Source organism: Cololabis saira, chromosome 13, assembly GCF_033807715.1.
Source record: "Cololabis saira isolate AMF1-May2022 chromosome 13, fColSai1.1, whole genome shotgun sequence".
Classification (NCBI taxonomy): Eukaryota; Metazoa; Chordata; class Actinopteri; order Beloniformes; family Belonidae; genus Cololabis; species Cololabis saira.
Window position 1 is genome coordinate 20,402,795 of NC_084599.1, and position 13,199 is coordinate 20,415,993.

Consider the following 13,199-nt stretch of genomic DNA (forward strand, 5'->3'; position numbering starts at 1 on the left):
CATAACATCCCCAGATATTACAGCTCATACTTTTCATACTTTTCATGGCACTCGTGTCTGAAATGTGCCACCTCCCGCCCAATCAGTCTGATGGATTATACACTTAAGCAGCTGCAGACAAGATCTTGGCCTGAGACACTCTTACAGATAGCATACTACACCAGTTACTCCAACAGGTCAATGTTTCACAGCCCTGTTTAGAGGTCAGCCTCCCACAGCATTTAATCATTTACTGACAACCCCCCCACAAAAAAACTCCTGCTTCACTCTGATTGGCTGAGGGGGAATCACCCGGATCCAAGCCATGACATCACGCACTCGGCCACGCCCACGAGTACAGGCTCACACAGCTATGCACTTACACACAAACACACACCACCGCAAACATAATATTCATAATTTCATGTATGAATTCTGCTTACAGCGGCACATTCAAAAGGAAGTGCAGCTCAACAACCTCATGCGTCTTGTTGCACCAGCGTAGAATGTGTTCACTTTTAATGAATTTTATCGTCTGAAGCTAAAGAAAAAGTCAAATAGTTCAGAAATGTATCATTAGCAGCTGTATGATGAACATCTGCAACATCTGCGGCTCCTGAGGAGTCTGCGGAGCCTTGGCCTTTAGTTACCTTTATTTTGAGCTGTGGTGAGGTTACTGCAGGACGTTGACTTCAGACAAGGAGGGCATTTTTCTTGGGGGATATGATTTGTTCTTAGGCTCAAAGACTGCCTAATGTTGCACATTTGAAAACACTACAATATCATATTCTTGATACAGTGGAAGAATTAAGATGTGAGACTTGTACTGCGACTTCCTACTTGCTTGGATTTTCAGTTCATGTTTTGTTGATGAGAAAGCTTCCCCACAAAGAGGAGAAAATGTTTCCAGACCTAATTTCTGCAACCGGTCTGATCAGTTCTGGAAACACATGCAAAGTAGATTCCCCTTTTAGCTTGAAGGATATGAAATTGTCATGTTTTTATCATAAACAGCTTGACTGAAATACAAATTCAAACAAAGCTAATTCAAACCAACACTATACGTGGCATCCAAACTGACCCTACAAATGTCTGCTATTTAAAACCAGACAAAAGATCATGGGATAATTAGTGCTGCAGGGCCTTGACTGGTTTCTGTGTTTCTCTGAGGGTTCATGGGGTATGGGAATTATCAAATCACATCATTCTGCTGACACAGCCAAGTGTTAACCCCTCCACCGTCTTGACCTGCCTCACCAAAGCTCATGCCTTTCTCTTTCTTTACACACTGGCACCGTACAATATCCACTCTGTGTTGTACTCATAATGAATGTATTGTAGCCGTAGCGCGGACACAAATCTGTCAAGCATCTCTGCTTCCACATCATCGAATGGTTTCGCTTGGACTCTCATAGCTGAAGTTGCTTAGAAGACTTGATGTTTTTACATTATGATTATGATCTTTTTTATTAAAACAAACGACAGTAAGCATAGTCCTTCTGCACGCAAAACATGAAAAGCTTACATTCATAATACTACACTTCAGTGGGGGCTCACAATGTTGTTCAAGAGAGGGAAAAAAAAGAAAATAAAGTTTACCAAGTAACACCGCAGTTCATTTGTTGTTGTGGTAAGCAAATATAGCAAGTAAAAGAAAATAAAAGGCAGGTTTATCATATTTATTAAAGTACAATTCACAAGAGTGTGACGTCCACTTTCAGGAGGTAACTGCATGTTGTCTGTCAACTTGCAGCACAATGGCTCCCCCTGCTGGTAGCTCATGGAAACAAGGCACCAAAACAGTTGAATGGCACTGAATTTGTTCACATTTGACTGTGTAGATCTTATTATTGCAGTCGTCTCTTAGTTTCAGTATTTATTTCATGTTCAATAAAATAATATAAATATGTTTACAGTTAGAAACCTAATTCATATAGCAGTGTATTGTGTCGTGTCCATGCCCAGGCTAAAAGCTGGCTGAGAAGCCTCCAAATCTATAGGACACACAAGGTTGTTTTTTTGTTTTTTAAAAAAAGCACATCTACTTCAACTGACGCATGTGAGGAATGTCTCGCTCCTGTTCCTGCTTAAAAACATCACCTTTACATGAGGAATGTGCATTTGAAGAAAAAAATGTTTATAAAACTTTGATGTGACAGTTATTTCCATAAAGAGGGAAGCCACCAAAACTGCAACATACGCCTCAGTTTTCATTTACACACACATTTTGATCAACAGACTGATTTTTATATAAAAACCAAAAGTAACGTTAATTTTGTGGCAATAATCAAAGTTATAGTAAAACAATGTAAAGATACACCGGAGGTTTGGGTTGAGTTTAATCTGTTTTGTGTTTTTCTGTTGTTGTTTCAGGGGGTTCATTCTGTTCATCTTCTGTTTTTTTTTTTCCAAGACCAGGGATGATTTTTCTTGTGTTACACTTATTAAGAGTCTGTTCTCGGGTGTAGATTTATGTCCACTTTTGCTGATCTTTTGTGTTTTACCTGATTTGCTTTACTTTCTGTCATATTTTAAAGTTTTTATTCTTCGTTGGTTTGGGTTTGACCTCAGCTGTTCTCCTGAGTCCTGATCGCTCACATCTTTGTTTCCTCAGCCCCAGTGTTTATATATTGTCTTGCCTTTTCTTTCTTTCCTGTTGATCTGCCATCATCCTTTGTGTTGTTAATTTAATCACAGTTGTTTTGGCTATCCAACATTTGCAGCACTTTTTGTTATTGTTAAAAGGCTTTGCTTCATTACTTCGGCCTGGTCTTTTTTTCTCACAAAATCTGATCTAAAGAGCACCTGTTTCCGCTGACTGCAAGTGACGAAATAGAGAAAAAACATAAAAAGCAAAATGTTGTTTGACCTTAGTGCAATATCACATTAACCCCAATGTTAGTCACACATCTGCTTCCAGTTCAGCCATCCTGATTTGCAGTCTCCCTCACACTTGAGGGAATAAACTGTCACCTTTGATGGGTTTCCACTCCAACGCAACACCATATTCAGAAGAGTCCACAAAAATGAAAGCTTTCACAAGAAGAATAAAAGAATAAACTACCCCAAAACAGTAACTAATGACATGGTCTAATTATTTTCTCAAGTTTGATTCTGAAATCCCCCCAGGTTCAAGTTAGAGGACCCTGAAACAAGGCAAGTGAAGAACTCCAAACTGATTATAAGCAGAGTACACAAGCTTTAACGCATCAAAGGGTATAAACACATACTTACTATGCAGGGTGCTCAAACCTTTGCGTGAGACACTTTTTCCACTTTGCTATTTCAAAAATAGTTCACAGTAACATAAATTCCCTCCAAACGTTAGTATGCAGCTGTGCATAACATAATAAATAAAGCTTTATGACATGTTCTCTCCGCCCTATTAAAACATGTGCATCGCCGGAGCCAAAAACCTGTAGCAGGTTTGTTCTGTGTTTCTTCTGTCTGTGAAGGTATAATGGAGACAAACATTTAATGAGAGTGGTTTTCCCTTTTACAATGACGACTGACAGAGTTACAGCAATTTAACTGTAAATAAAGAAAAAACAAACAGGCATTACGCAGGAGAGAAACAGAAAACAAAATCTAAGTTTTTGGGACGTGGTCACATGGATAGATATACTTTTAGGTCCAGAAATATTTGGACAGCGTTAGAGTTTTTATGACTTTCCCTTCATACACCAACACAATGGATTTGAATTAAAGTAATTAAAATGTGATCAAAGTTTAGACTTTCAACTTTAAGGGGTTTCACAAAAATATGACAGCGACCGTTTAGGAATTACAAGCCTTTTACAAGAAGTAACTTCATTTTTAATTGTAATTAAAAGTATTTGGACAAATGATTGAAAAGTAAATTAGTCATAGTTAGTCCATTCCCTCGTTATTTCAAGACAAATGAAGCAGATAAAAGGTTCGGAGGTTATGCTAAGATATCGAGTTGGCATTTGGCAGCTGTTTGATTGGCGCTACCAATGTTAAGTCCAAGTCTTAAGTCAAGGAGGCTATCATTAGAAAAATAAATCCATGAATCAATAAGTGAGACAGAAACAACCTGAGGTGTGGCCAACTCAGTCATTTGGTACCTCAAAAGGTTTGTAACGAAAACAACTAAAGTAAATGACCACAGAATCTTTTCCTTGGGGAGAAAAGGCCCTTCTCAACAGCATCAGGAGTCAAGGATACTCTGGAGCAGGCTGGAGTATCATTTTCAACATCTAAAACAAAGGCATGGTTTCATTAATGTAAATACAGAACGTTTCCAACAAGGTAAACAACTACTAAAAGGTTTAACAACAGGTAAAACTCAAGAACAATTCTTCTGGAGCCAGAATCTTTAGCCAGGTGAAACCAAGATAAACTTGCATCAGAATGGTGCGAAAAGTATGATAAAACAAAGGAGCATGATCCAATCATGTGTCCAGCATGGTGGCAGGAGTGTCATGGTATGGGCACGTATGACTGCTGGTGATGTGACTGCTGACAGGAGCAGCTGTGTCGAGTGAGACTCTCTGTTCACATTCAGTCAGAGTCTACAAAACTCTGCTTCAATGATGGATAATGATGTAAACATATCCTCAAAACAACTCCAAACTTTCTGAAGATAAAGAAATGTAATATTTTTCAGTCAAGTCAGGTACCGGTACCTGATCTCAAGCTAATAATGCAGCTTTTCAGTTACTGATGACCAAACTGAAGGCAGAAAGACCCACAACCGAGCTACAGCAGAATGTGGCTGCAGCGAAGGTGAAAAAGCATCTCCAGAGAGGAATATCAGGATCTGCTGCTGTCCATTCACTCCTGACTTTGGGCAGTCAGTAACTCACACGGATTTTCATAAAAATGATTGTTATATTTGCAGTCCTGTCCAAATATTTTGAGCCCCTACAAATGGTGGAAGTTTACATTAATATTCTTGCATGAAGTAAGAATTACAGTAGGAACTTTAAAGTTTACACTTTGATCACAGTTTCATTGTTTTCTTTTTTTTTTTTAAATCCATTGTGCTTTATGAAGGCAAAATCCTTAAAACTTGTATTTGACTCAAGAAGAACAATCTTACTTGTACTCTTACTCTTCTATTTTTGTAATTATTTTTAAATCTCCATTAAGCCATATTGTGTTGTCTCTTTATGTGGATTGTGTTACGAAAGAAGTGAAAAGAATCAAGATGTTTTTTTTGTTTGTTTGTTTTAAGAATTGTGATTTTCTATGAGCCCAGAAGAGGGAGTTGCTTGCACACATTTTTTATTTCTTTTTTCAAGATAACTAAGTGAGCAGTAAAAAAAAAGAAGAAAAAGGAAAGAAAGGACATTCCCATCAACAGAAACCAGTGATATTTCCTATAAAAGTGGGTGTGATTCAAGAAAAGTAGAAACCTCTAAAATTGGTATTTCTCTTCCTGCAGTAATGAAACAAAAAAGGTCTCATAAAACCAAACGGGAGATACGCACCTATAACGTTAATCTGCGTGCGTGTCCTCATTTGTTTATATGACAAATGACTCCCTTCCATTAGTCTTTAAATGAAGCCATATGTTCAGTAGTGTGTGGGCAGTGAACTGAGTTCACACACACACACACACACACACACACACACACACACACACACACACACACACACACACACACACACACACACACACACACACACACACACACACACACACTGTGGAATGTAAAACACAGACTCTAAACTAGTGAAAAACTAGTGAAACAAATAACATATGTCACAGAGAGAAGCGGTGAGGACACTAGAAAGATGTTAGTTTGGAGAGAGACACTTGTGCAGAACAATCTTTAATATTTCAAACTAAGTTTCTTCTTTGTTCTGAGGTGGGTGGGAAGTTCAGACCCACAGTGGGAGAGAAGCAGGACAAACCTTTCAGGCCACGCTGGGTGGAGTGACGTCCACGTTTCTGCAGGGCAGGAAGAGTCCAGCAGCCACAACGTGAGCCCGAGCAGCGCTGGAGAGGAAGGCTGCTCATTGTCTGAATGTTTCAGGGAGATTTCGCTTTTTTTTCAGTTTCGAGGGGAGGTTGCACAGGAGGGGGTTGTGAAGACAGAACTCGGAGAAATCAAAGCAGCCCACAGTTTTTTTGGATAACATTCTGAGAGTGAAGCTCATCCAAGAAGGAGCAACAATGAGATCTGCTGTGTGAAGAAAGAGCTTGGCTCGAGAAGTAAATGTGTAACAGCTGTGACATTGGCTCTGTTTAACATGCAATTTGACTGCGGCATTCAGCAGTAATGATTTTCTCACAGTTATTGTGTGCTCTCCACACCTCTTTTTCTCTTCCTTGCTTTCATTTCTAATCCAGGAAGGGTGTCGATCACTCGTACAGTGACCCTCGACCTCGTATTTACAGCGATGGCAGAGGCAACGTTTTATGCTTCAGTTGACAGGCCTGTGCTGGCGGCTATCAGCTGCCTATCAGCAGAATGGCTTTGAGCTAACGTCATGCATTCTTCCTGTCCGGGCTCTCAAGTGTGGCACCAAGATTACCTCTATTACACAGCTTTGTTTAAACCAGAAGGGTTTTGCCTTTGATGCTTCACCTTTTTGAAAGACCTGAGGTTGATTTAAATACAAAAACGGAGGCAGATAACTTCTTAAGAGCACATTACATGTGTATGGTGGTGCAGTTTAATGTTGTAATCTTTGTTTTTCCTCATATGTGAAGTCTGTTGTAGGATTGCTGTGGCAAACCAACAGGGATTTATTACATACCAACTTTGCAGCTTCCTTCAGCTTTATAGAGCTTTATAGGCCCTTTTAGCTAATTGTTTTGGTTTAGCAGCCCACATCTACCATTTTGGATCCTCTTCTGATGAGAGAATCAGTATTTTTGACTGCCACTCCATGCTCTGTCAGCCCCCTCTTCTCATGAATGATAGTGATGAAGTGATAAAACTGGCATGAGACTGCAGATCTTTATTTACACAACTTCTGTAAACAATGTAAAAGAGGCCAGCGTGGGGCCAGATAACAAAGGGCAAGAACAGGCAGCTCTGAGGCAGCGCCGCATGCATACCCAGCATTTGTAGATGGCAAAAGCCATGAACACAACCCGTAAACACGTCCATTGTCTCCCAGGGACATCACCAGGAGCAGGAGTCAAGCAATAACATCTCCACTGGGGAGACCACAAACACACGTGTTTGGGGTTGAAACACTTTAGAGAGTTTAATGTTCATTTACATCTATTTTCAGGAGAATCCCCACAATCATAATTACAACCTACAGTTGATTAACCCTAACCTTTAACCTAACCTAAAATACTGACGTTATCAAGAATAGTTGTTTTTCTGGGAAGAGGGGATGCGAACCTCTGATGCTGGTGGAGACGGTTGTCAGAATCAAAGCAGACTACAGAAGTGTCCTCTACGACGGAGTATTAGGGCCAAACTAAGACAAAAAAAATTGGAAATTACGAGAATAAAGTCATAATATAATGAGAATAAAGTCGTAAAATTACGAGAATAAAGTCGTAATGTTGCGAGAATAAAGTCGTAATAGAATAAAGTCGTAATATTATGAGAATAAAGTCGTAATATTACGAGAATAAAGTCGTAATGTTGCGAGAATAAAGTCGTAATATTATGAAAATATAATTTATGAGAACTCTAACAGGAAGAGCTTCTTCTCCCTGTGTTAAAATGAGGAATATTGAGCATCTTGTGAAGTTATATTTATATATTTATAATATATTACGACTTTATTCTCGTAATTTTACGACTTTATTCTCGTAATATTATGACTTTATTCTCGTAATTTTACGACTTTATTCTCATTACATTATGACTTTATTCTCGTAATTTCCTTTTTTTGTTTTTTTGTTTGGCCCTAATACTCCGTCATAGTCCTCCATCTCTGGTGCTTTCTTGTTACTTCAAAATAAGTTAAAAAATAAGCATCACAGCCCCACATAACCATTTGAGACAGTAGCAAACCCAGTTCATCAACCTCCCTTTTGGTTTGTTTACATCCGTTTTATCTCTGTACGCCACCATAGCAACCATGTGTCATTAAGGAGCTGAGCACTTGCAATATATAAACTTAATGAATAGTCAGAAAGACTGGACTCTGATTGGATATGCCAAAAATCAGATTAGTCCTGGTGGTGTGGATGTAACGTGTGGTGGGAAAAGATCACAGTTTGGCCAGATTATACAGCGTTTCAAAACCCAAAAGGTTTATTATAGTGTCACAGTGTGATGAGGTATGAGTAAGATCTGGCTCTCTGGGCTCAGAAATGCTGAGATTACACAAGCCCGTGGTTTTTAGACATAAATGATATCATTTTACTGCGGTGTCGGGTTGATTGTGAGTCTCTAAGCATCAGCATCACTTGTCCACTTCTGCACATATTCCTTCACTGATCTTAAGAGTTTAGTCCTAAAACTTTGTTAAATGAAACTCGGACAGAAGTTCCACAGCAGAAACTTCAGAAAACATTTCTGGTCACCTTTTTCCCCCTGTAGTTTATCTAAGTGCTTAACAAGCTGGTATCATTTGGAACTGGTTTAATTCTCTTGACAATAAACACCAAATCCCCATAAGGGTTTTGTTTTAGCGTGCACCTTTTGTTTAAAGTTTGTTCAAACAGCAAATCATTTTCAAGTGGAAGAAATGCATGGGGCCCGTTTCCCACAGTCGTCTCAGTATGACTCAGACTGCAGACGGTCCACATGAATGTTCCTCATCTCTGCGTGCAGCCGTCCACTGACTGCCATAAAGATTGTGTCCGATGCCAAACTTATATATGTCTGTAGTCATAAATGCTCTGATAGTGAAATGCTATGAAAATGTGGGCCATTTAACTAAAGTGCATGAAGAAGGCCTTACTCTTGATTTAAAACAAAAGGAGGGCTGCTCTGAGAAGGTTAAGGTCCCTCTTAATTCTGAATAAAGGTTTGAGAGTTTTGGTAACTTTTCATGAAGTTTCCCACAATGTGTGGGCTTCCTCCTTGCTTTCACCAGCTCTTTCTGCAGCTTTCAGTGTGGCTCTATGAGCTCTATTCCCCAGCGAGGAGAGTTTTGGGGAGTTTTTTTACCTTAAAAGGCCATGTGGAGTGGAGTGCTGGTTTCCTGTGGGAGGGATTTCCTCTCTCTTACTCTGGAGCTGGAAGCCCGGCCCATCCTCATCCTTACTCACCCTGCCTGTTTCAGTCACTCCTACTTTTACACACATACACACACACACACACACATACACACATACACCTTTCCTGTTACACTCCCAAAGTGGTGAAATCCAGCTGGAGATGAGTGTATGAGTGAGTGAGTGTTTATGTGGGCCCACTTGCTTAACAGGAGGTGAACACGCGGTTATGGAAGAAAACGCTGTAATGAGACAGGCCCAAAATAAAGACAGCAAGTGAGAGAAGGAAGTAGGAAAGAAAGAAACATGCTGTCAGGGATTAAAGCCTGGGAGGAGACCGGAAATAAGTGAGAGGCATTAAGACCGGGGAAGAAGTGTGCAGCGGTGATAATGAATGAAAGTTTACTGAACTGCAGATGATCTGAACTCGCTGGACGCCTCATCCCTCCAACATCCTCCCTCTTACAGTCAGCTTGTCAGTCAGTCTGTCAGTCAGCTGGATGGTAAATGAGTCAAAGGGATATTGGCCTTATAAGGTCTGCGCTGAAGGCTGTAGTGCAGAGTTCCAGCAGCTGGTGTGTCATCAGCATGTCATGAACGCATCATTATCACATACTGTACGCAAGGGGGACTGTCTGTCTGTCTGTCGGTAGTTTAATCTGCGTTTATGACTACAATCCTCTTGCAGGTGTTTATGTCCTCTCATTATGTTTCACTTTCTGTGAGTCTGTCTCACATTAACGCCGTTCTGCTTCCATTTTTCCTCCAGTTAACGCCAAACGTTGTACGATTGACATTTACAAGAATCATATTCATCATAAGTGAACTACTGGCCTGTGATAGATTCAAACAAGACCTGAAGCTGCACTAAAACATTTTCAGCTTTTGTCCAGATACCCAATATCTAGGTGAGCTCCTAAGGGGGTATTGTGTCAGTTTTCAAGGTTTGTCTTTAGGTGAACAGAGTGAAAGCCAGACATCGGAGAATTAGCCTGACTGAACGGACGAGTATTACTGCTATTGTGAAAACAGACAGGGAAATAACAGAAAAAAAGAAGAAAAAACAAACACAAAACACACACAATGTCTTATTGGATTTTTATCCACTCTGTCAGTCTTAGAAACTCCACAGATATTCCAAACACATTTCTTCACGCTGTTATTTGATGATCATGGTAGAAAGTGCTCTCTATGTCACACCATACTTACATATGGTGTCAGTTGCATTCAGAAACCTGTCATGCTCTACGGGATGACTGGAATTATTATCCCAAAAATTGGACAGCTCCCATCAAGATAGAAAAATTGCATTATAAGACAAAGGTGGTCATTCAAAACAACTTTGTACCAGTTTCCAGGAATCCATCCGTCTGTTGGGCTGATTACAGTTGTAGATGCTCCTACAGACATAATTAATTCATTGTGATCAACTAATTAATAAAGATGGAAAAAAAATCTCTTTTGTCTCTGTAAGTATGTTTACATACATAGTTAGGGTAGTATAAGCTAGATACATAGTTTGATTAGGTCATTTATGAGGAGACACCTTGACAAACTCTTTATCTCCGTCTTTATGTATGCAGAATGATAAGGGGATGGATTAAGAAAACACTTGAAGTCTTCTGTGCAAGAGTTAACTACCTGATCTGAACATATTCGGACTGCGGTTTTTGTTCAATTTCAGATTAATCCAAGTGACAAAAACATTTAGGCAATGTCAAATTGGTACCATGGCCAGCAGTGAATTGGACAACTCCACAGCTCTTAGATTTTGAACATGTTGTACTCTTAACTAATTTAAAAGTAAAATAGAGGATTCTCAAATGTTAGCAGCTATTTCTTCTTTTGTCTCCCAGCTTGTTCTGTTATTTTTGGGTCAAAGAGCCCAGCCCAGTTGGAATCTGGAGCCATGTTTCCACTTAGCGGTGCAGCTTAGTTTGGCTTGGTGCAGCACGGTTTGGAACGCTAAGCCCTGATCTAGCTTGTGTTTCCCCTGCCAGATGTGCTGGCCAGATAGCTTTAGTTACCCCTGCTACTTAACGGCATGACATCATACCCATGCAACAGTGTCTCCAGTTAATAATATCAAAGATGAAGAATGCAACTCACTCAAGAAAGTGTGCAGCAGTGGAGGACATGCGGTTTAATATAATGTTTCTCTTCTCGGAGAGCGGGAGCGGAGGTTAGTTTTAGAAAAGACTTTGAAATATTGCATCTTGTGTTTATCTTCACACAGAAGAGAGGAGATGATCCTTTGTTGACTAGTCAACATACTGCACTGTTTCTCGCTCCACCTTAACTGTACAATACCACTGGTTGTGGTACACCAACAGAGCCAGTACAGTCCAGCGCACTCATTTTGATACCATTTGCAACTTTTGATAACCGAAACAAAAAACAATTGTACAATCATGTTATGATAATTTACTGGCACCTAAGCAAAGAACAAACTTTTTAAAACACACTGTTTTATACAGAGCTATCACAGGATGGAACAAATTACCTTATAACATCAAAAATATTACATCAAAATACAGTTTTAAAAAGGTAGTAAAAGACTTTTTACATAAAATTCAATGAGTAACAAATATATCACATGCTATAATTTATTACATAAATTTATCTGTTGGTTATACTTCATGGTATTGTAATGACTGTATGATTCCTTTTTACCACTAATGTATTTTAGACAGAAAGTTTGCTGTTAGTGTATATTATGACTCTGTGTTACGGTGATCCGTAACAGCGATAAATGTGTGTATGTATGGATTATGTATGTTCTTTTAAAATTGCATTGGGGACCCCAGGAAGAATAGCTGATGTCGCGACATCAGCTATTCGGATGGAGATGGGGATCCTATAAATAAACAAATAAACAAATAACCAACAATTGTATACCATACTGTACTGAATTGTCCTGAATACACCTGTAGCTTGAGGACTAATTTCACAGCCAACTACATGGAAAAAAAAAGATTTAAACATTTTTTAACAGCATGTAAATGTACTTTGAGTCATGTATTACTCTGTCTCATTGCCTCGTCTTGTCTGTCTCTGCAGGAACTTGTCAAACCCACATAAATCCAGGATGTTCTCACTTTTTCTCATGGGAATTGTTGCATAATGGCACAATTTCATTGTCATTCATCATAATCACCTATACAATACATTTCCCGTAAGTATATGTATTTCACAATAATACATGCATTTACATGCATACATGTATTTGCATATAACAGGCAGGCTAGTTAACATCATATTTTGCCTATGCTGGACAGCTGAAAACAACCTGATACACAGTGTATTTGTGTCACATGTGAGCATTCAGATACATTTTTATTCTCACTGAATTCGTTTTCACAGTCCTGCAGGCACAATAACATTTCTGTGTCACACATTTCCATATTGTGCTTGATTATCTTTGTGAATTTGGTGGAAATAAGTGGGATCAGTCTAAAAGCGGGTGACATTTTGAATGAAATTCATTTCACTCAAAGACAGGCCAACTCGGATTTGCAGTTTCCAAACTTGTTGCGTGTGGACGAAGCTGAAATCCCGGAACTGTAAACTGAGCGTACCGTGACTAAACAACATGTTTTACTTGCCCCAAAGCAAAGTGAGATTACAACATGTAAATCTGCCTCCAGCAGGCTCTTCCATGATCTAAACGTCTGTGACGTACCGGGGAAGCAGGTGTGTGTGTAAGTGGGTGTGTTGGAGGCCTTATGATGTCATCCAGGAAACATGCAAGAAGGCACAGAGGTAATGTGTCTCAGACACATTACCTCTGTGTGTGTGAGACCAGGTGGTGTCCTGTCTAAGTGACTCATGAGGTGTGTTTTCACCTCAAGTTCATATATGGCCACAAAGAAACCCTCTTGATGAACTGCTGGGACTAAAGCTGAAACTACAACGCTCTCTTCATTGGCTTTGCATTAAAACACCAGCAAATTATTCCTCATGACTGTTTCTTATTTATAAATTAAAAAATAAAGAAATAAAATAAGCTGGTGTGGACTCTTAGTCACTGAGGTCATGGAAACTCAACGAGCAAACAGGCTTCCTCTTCTTTTGTTCTGGAACAACCGAAGGCTTCAAACAAAGTAAATACCCT